General features: G+C 32.7%; 1 pseudogene across 1 annotated transcript; it reads left to right on the forward strand.

Annotated features, from left to right (window-relative positions):
• Positions 1-933: 933 nt before the first annotated feature.
• LOC306666714 (trafficking protein particle complex subunit 2-like) lies at positions 934-1325 on the forward strand (annotated as a pseudogene). The gene has a single exon. The product of its transcript is annotated as a trafficking protein particle complex subunit 2-like (transcript).
• Positions 1326-7585: the final 6260 nt, after the last annotated feature.

A 7585-nucleotide genomic window follows, 5' to 3' on the forward strand; every position in this document is an offset into this window, starting at 1 on the left:
AAATGCTCTGCTAAAGGTTTTGGAATGCATTTGAAAATATATTTTCTGACAAAAAAGTGCTTGACCAATTCTGAATATTTTAATGTGATTTTTAATGAGTTTTAATGATTTCTATACAAGTAATTTGATATTCTGTCATCAAGAGCTTTAAAGAATCATAGGCCAATTTTTTCAAAGCCCCTTTGAGTGGTTATTGATTGGTATTTCGTTGTTGTTGTTGTTATAGGAATTTCACCTGAGTTTTCAACTGTTTTTTTTGTTTTTGTTTTGTTTTGTTTTGTTTTTGCTATCTCTTTCATACAAAAAGACTATCATTATCCATTAATAAGTAGAGTAAAACAACCTTTAAGTTTCAACAGGTTCTTACAGTTCTCGGAGCATTTCACATTCCCAGTTTATTTGCTCTTCACAATAGCCCAGTGCTACATATTTCACAGCAATTTGTTCACCATGGTCTACATTCATAATTAATGAAAATTCAACACTATAATACTTTTAAAGATCAAAAATATTATATCTTAAAATTTTCATTTCTTATTGACAGCTATACAGTTTTTTTTATTTCTTCATTCCATACAATTCTAAGTCTTTGCCATATGTTAAATCTTTTACTATAGTTGAAATTAATCAAGTTTTTCTATTATCATAGTGAGGCCCTAAGTAACTTAGGGAGACCCTGTCTCAAATTTTAAAATTAAGAGGGTTAGGGATGTTACTCAGTGGTTAAGCACCCTTGGGTCCAATCCCTGGTACAAAAAAAAAATTATATATATATAAATTTATATATATAAAAAATTATATTTATATATATGACTATAGTTGCCACCAAGAACTTCTCCTGGAGTTCCCACTGAAGCAGGGGAACATGGGTGTCCACCCTGTGAACTGAACATTTTGATCTTTGCATTTAGCTACAGGATCCTATTGAAGACAATGTCTAGAAGCTCCTACTTTGCAGTTGTTGGCCACCATGATAATCCAGTTTTTTAAATGAAATCTTTGCCAGTTGGAAAAGCAGAGTCCAAAGATGATCGTGATTATTTGATCCAATTCATGACTTACACTCCTCTTGACCTTGTGGATGAAAATGTGGCTTTTGAAAAACATGTCCTTGAAAACTGGACAAATTCATTGTGGTTTGTGTATTTTTCACTGCAGAATATGATTATGCTTCATAAGTCAAGAAAATGGAATAAAGAACTTCTTTACTGATGAATATGATTTATATATAAAGTTAGCAATTAAGCCCTTTTATGAACCCAATTCTATCAAATGCATTTGACAGGAAAATTCAATTTCTTGGGAAGAAACATCTTTTAAGCTAAAAACAGAAAAATTCTGAAATAAACAATGTCACTGCATTGGGTTATTCTCGGGAATATGTATATTATAAGTAGCTTGATTAAATAGCATGCAAAAATTTTACTTGTGTCAGTTTAAATCTAAAAAAAATTGTATTTAAAATTGTTTTGCAATTAAACTTTAATATTTATTTGAACTTATTTATAAAGAGTTCTTTCTTTAATCTTAATATTTTTATTTTAAAAATGAGTATAAGCTTTGGTCTTTCCTGATTCAGGTAGATTGGTCTTGAAGTGACCTTTCATTTAAAAATGTCATAGTCAAGATTTGATAAACGAATTTAAGACTAAGATTCTCCAGAAATAAATGAGATTGATAGCATTTACACTGACCATACATTTGAAGATGTAAAAATTAGTGTACAACATTATTCAAACAGTTTTTGCAGTGCTCAATGTTGTATGCCTGCCTCAGATGCCAGGAATATGATCTTACTATAGTTCTAGAATTCAGAACCCTGTGTGTAAAATGGACCAGCATTATAGGCCCACAGTGAAATATGTTACCTCTGTCACATTATGCTCCTGTATTTCCTTTTTCAAGGTAGCAAACTAAGGGTTAAAAGAAACTATTGACATCTGTACTTGTAAAAATTTGTAATGCAATTTGAGAAATGTTAAAGAAAAAATTTACTTAGCCTTTTAGATATACAGTGGAGGGGTCAGGAATAGTCTCTTCTGTACTATAATAAGTGTGTGTGCTTTGACAGTAAAATAATAAATGTCCCTGGAAAAGAAAATGAGATTTCTCTGTGCCAATTGTGAATGTACAAGAATTTTGTTCCATTCTGAATAACATTTGGTCAAGGAAGTCTAAGCTTGGTCTTGTATCCTGTATGAAGTTGCTACCATCACCTTTTTACTTTAATTCTTAAAGATGTCAAAAAGGATGTGTAGGAATAAAATAAACCAAGGGGTTAAAAAATATGCATACTGAAAACTATTAGAACTCTGATTAAAGAAATTTAAGAATATGAGAAAGGAAAAATACCCTGTGTTCATAGATTGGAAGAAATATTGTGAAAATACCTATACCACCCCCAATTGTCAGATTCCATGCAACATCTACCAAAATTCCAAAGGCATTTGTCACAGAAACATGAAAAAATTCTAAAATCATAATGGAACTACAAAATACTTCAAATAACCAGAGCAATCTTCAGCAGAAGAGCAACTCTGCCAGATCAAAATACCAGACTTAAACATACTGCATAGCTATAGCAATCAAAAGGTGGAGCTGCAGAAAACAAACTGAGCAATGAGACAGAAGCAAACCTAGAAATAAATCCATTTATAGCCAAATGATTTTTTTAAAAAGTACCAAGAACATACAATGGGGAAAGCTAAGTCTCTTCAATAAATCATGTTAGGAAAACTGGATGTCCATATACAGAAGATGAAACTAGGCTTTTCTCAGACCTTTTACAAAAGTTAACTGGAAATAGGTCAAAGACTGAATCATAAGATCCAAACTGTAAAACTGGAAAAAAAAAAAAAAAAGTACAGGAAATGTTCCATGACCAATGGTCTTGAAAAATCATTTTTTGAATGAACCCCAAAGCAGAAGCAACAAAAACAAAAATAGAAAAATGGAATTTTGACAAACACTTCTGCATATCCAAGGAAATAAATTACATAGTGAAGAGACAATCTACAAGTTAGAAGAAAATATGTCAATGTAACAAAATGACAGGGTGGAGACGGTTTAGTTTGGATTAGGTAGTCAAGGAAGGCCTCTTTGAATAGATGGTATCTGAGAATGTTTGCACCAGGGGGCGAAACCATGCAAACAGAAGTTAAATAACCAAAATATACAAATAACTTAAAAAAAAAAAAAAAAAAACCTCATTAGGAAAGAAATCAACAGCCTCATTTAAAAACAGGCAAAGGAACTGATTAGGCATTCTCAAAAGATAAAAATGGTCAGGTATATGAAAAATACTAGTAACAAATCACTAACATGTCTCAAGAAGATATAAAAATGGTCAGGTACATGAAAATCACTCATCAGGGAATGGTAAGGGAAATGCAAATTAAACCACAATGACATATCACCCACCTGACACGTTAGATTGACTATCAAAAGGACAAAAGAGTGTGGAGGAAGGGAACCCTTGCATTCTGTTGGTGGGAATATAAATTGATAGTCATTCTGAAAAATAGGGAAATTCTTCAAGAAGTTAAAAGTAGAAAGCACCATGGATTTGGCACTACCACTACTAGATATATAACCAGAGGAAATAGAATATGTCAAAGTGACCTCTACACCCATTCACTGCAGTATTATCCACATAATATGAAATCAACCCGAGTGTTCACCAAAGAAAATGTGGTACATGTACACTGTAGAATACTAGTCAAAGAAAATCCTGTCATTTTCAACATAGAATGATGTTAAGATCATGTTTAAGTGTAGCCAGGCAGAAAGAAGTACTGCATGATCTTATGTGGTATCTAAGAAGCTCATCTCATGGAAGTCGAGATTATTAATGGTAGTTGTCAGAAGTCAGGAAAGTAAGGGCAGGGGATAGAATGGTTGGTACAGGTGCTAAGTTACAATTAGGAACAAGATACTGTGGTATACTGTTGCATAGTAGGGTGACTAGATAAATATAATGTACTGTTCATTTCAAAAGATAAGGAAGGGGCTGGGGAGATAGCTCAGTAGGTACAGTGCTTGCCTTGCATGCACAAGGCCCTGGGTTCGATCCCCAGCACTGCAAAAAAAAAAAAAAAAAAAAAGAAGGGTTTTGAAAGATCTCACTATAAAAGAAATTATCTTTGAAGGAATAGATTAACGTGATTTAAACATGCAATGTGTACATGTATAGAGTATCCCATTAATGTATGCAATTTTTGTTTTTATGAGTTAAATATTTCAGGGAATAAAAAAATATGTCAATATAACAATGACAGGGTGGAGAGGTTTAAGTTTGGATTAGGTAGTCAAGGAAGGCCTCTGAATAGATGGTATCTGAGAATGTGTTCAACAGGGGTGAAACTTGGGAACACAGTCTTTCAAATAAATGAAATCAATGCAAAGACCTCTTAAATTCTGCATCCCCTGAATATCAAAAGGGATAAGAATGGGAGATTAACAGACTAGGCATGGTGCATCTAGCAGGTCTAGTAAAGCACCTGAGGAGACATTGAAAGATTAAGTTGGTAAAGTGAAAATATTTTTAATAGTATGTTTGACTGCCATATGGAGAATGGACTGAAAGAGAAGTATATTAAATTAGTTTACTTCCCTAAGAGGCCATTGGATAATCCAGCAAAAGAGGGTGGCTCAGTTTGTTAGCAACAATGAAAATGGAGGGGGGGGAGGGCTAGTAAATAAAGATAACACATGGGTTTCTAGCCAGTAGATAGATGTTGATGTTATTTAATACAATGAGTATTATACAGTGTCATTTAACACAACAAATAAAACTGGGTGATAGAAGTTTTGGTGCAGGGGGAATCAAAACATATTCCATGTATGTGTAATATGTCAAAATATACTCTACTGTCAGGTTTATCTAGAAGAATATAAAATACAAAAATTTTAGTAATATTCAGATTCATATTTTTGCTACACATCCAAATGTGAGTGAAATGAAGTTGGAATTACCTATTTGAAGCTCAATGGAGAAGACTAAAAATATAAATTCAAATATGTAGACAGGATTTAAAGCCTTGAAACTATACATTATTTAGGGAAACTAAACAATTGCCTTGGTAAGGGCATAGCAATCTCAGAACTCCATCTAAAATTTCTATACAGCATAATTTTTCTGATATGTTGCAAATTTTGGAATATTGTTAATAACTTCATTTTAAATGTCTTTCATAAGAGCTAAAACAAGGGAAAATAGTGGAAATTAGGGAAAACAATGTCAAAGTGGATTTAAAAGGCATAAATCCAAGACAAAAGCACCTGCTTCAAGATCTGCATAAATTTCTGGATGATCAATAACATTTTCAAAAATTCAAAGACTAAATGATTCCACTGATTTCTCCAGAGTAATAAAATCTTGGCTTATATATTACAGAAATAGAAGCAAGAGACTAGGAAATTCACTGTTAAAGGAATTTGCTTGAAGTTAAAACCCATATATGACCATTTATATATTTTTATTTTGCAAACAAAAATCGAATATTTGCTCAGTTGTACTTATTATAAAATTCAATTACAACTTTAAAGCAAGCTTTATGAAAAAAGTGACAGCTCCATGTGCAAAACTTTACTGAGGAGAAACAACATATGAGTAAAACTGAGATCATTAATCAGTGTGAAAAGCTTAAATTATCTGGATATTTAGAATCTTGATACACAAAAGTATACCTTTGACTTTATGGCCATGATTAGCTTTTAGAGAATACATACAGAAATAGACCCATATACCCTACAGATAACATCCCAAAGAGGGCGATTAAAATGGAGAAAGTGTTTTTCAGTTGCTTTTGTCAAACACTGGTGTTCGAGCTTTCCCCAAAATGATAGAAGTGAATGTTTGAGAAGACAACCCCCTGAGTGAATTGAAATCAAAAATATTCACTTGAATGCTTACTGTGTGCCAACTAGTATTGTATTTTACATATATTAATCTTATGTAGTACTTACACTGACCTTTAAAGTATGTACTAATACTATCTCCCTATTGTAGGTAAGAAATTCAAGACACCAGAGGGTAAAGTAATTGTCCCACTTTCACAGAGCTAATAACTGGAATTGAAGATTTCAGCCCAGAAAGTCTGTCCCCACAGACTAGTCACCTAATCAATAAACTATCTTGAATATAGAATATACTGATGAAAACAGGCAAATAGCTGAAATTGCTCAGTGATAAGTTGTTCATAGTTGACCATATCATATGCCAATTTGTGATCAAATATTTTATTAAACTGTTGATATTTTTAATTCATACAAATCTTTGGAGTACATATTTGCTCCAGGGTCTAGTGTTTGAATAAGTGACCTCTGAGACAAGAACGAAACTCTCATAGGCACTGAAGGATTTGAATCACACCTCCTGGTCACCAAGACAACTGAGTAAAAATATAAATATTATGAGCCTGAAATGACTTCTTAGAATAAAAGTGCTTGGAACTTGTGTATCAGAGACTACTACTAGAAGTAAATTTTCTAAATGATATCTGCTCAGAGCAAATTTTTTTTCTAAAATGTCAGTATGTGTACTATAAATAAGATTTTGTAGAACTAATGTTTGCAATGTTATAGTTTGTAGTCTGAGAGCAATTTTTATTTGTATATTTTCTACCTAGAAAAAACTGAAAATGCTCTCCCAATTCCATTATTTAACTTTCCTTCATATTATATACTTATTAAAACTGTACATGTGAAATATTAGGATATGGTGTAACTCTACAAACATTAGCTGGCCTTTTGTCACCTTAGTGAAATCGCCTGGAGGAAATTCTGGTTTAGATAGTTTTTTTATCATTTGAGTTTTTGGCAATATTAGGAAGTTGTTCAATTCTTATTCTGGATTACCTATTTGCTTTTCATGTTTCTCTACAATCAAGACCTAGGTGCAGGCTCATTTAAAGGCAAAACAAGCAGTAAGAATTTATGAGAGTTTCATCCCTTTACCTGAAGTCACACATGCAAGGGGAAGTCCTGCTGAGAGTTTCTGCCTGCACAGGTTTCAGAAAAAGCAGAATTCACAGATGTGCTTCAGAAAAAAAAAACATAAGAGCTGCAGCCCTGGAGAACAAAAGCTTAAACAAATCTGTTTTCACATTGTTGGCTCTACTGTGGTCCTAAAGTAGGACATGAAAGGAACTCTCTGGATCAGGGTAACATTAATCTTTTTTTGTTGTTATTGTTCTTTTTATTTATATGTAACAATGGGACTCTGACAGAATTATAAAAGCATGGAATATAATTTGTTAATTTTTAATAACTCTTAGAAAATAGTGTGACCTGGCCTGGCAAATCAATTTGTGGGAAGGAAAAGATCTTAAACTTGCATGGACTAATTCTTCAGACTTGCTCTCAGCTGTCTGAAAACATTGTAAATCTCTTATCTTACAAAAGATAGAATTTATTCTTAATTATAATTATAAAGAAGATAAAAGCAGTTTTTTTCCCGTGGTGCTGGGTATTGAACCCAGGGCCCTGTGCATGCAAGGCAAGCTACCAACTGAGCTATATCCCCAGCACATAAAGATATTTCTTGATTTATGATTTTAGACATTCTAACCCAGCAGACATGCAA

Source organism: Sciurus vulgaris (genome assembly GCF_902686455.1).
Source record: "Sciurus vulgaris genome assembly, chromosome: 7".
In the NCBI taxonomy this organism is placed as follows: Eukaryota; Metazoa; Chordata; class Mammalia; order Rodentia; family Sciuridae; genus Sciurus; species Sciurus vulgaris.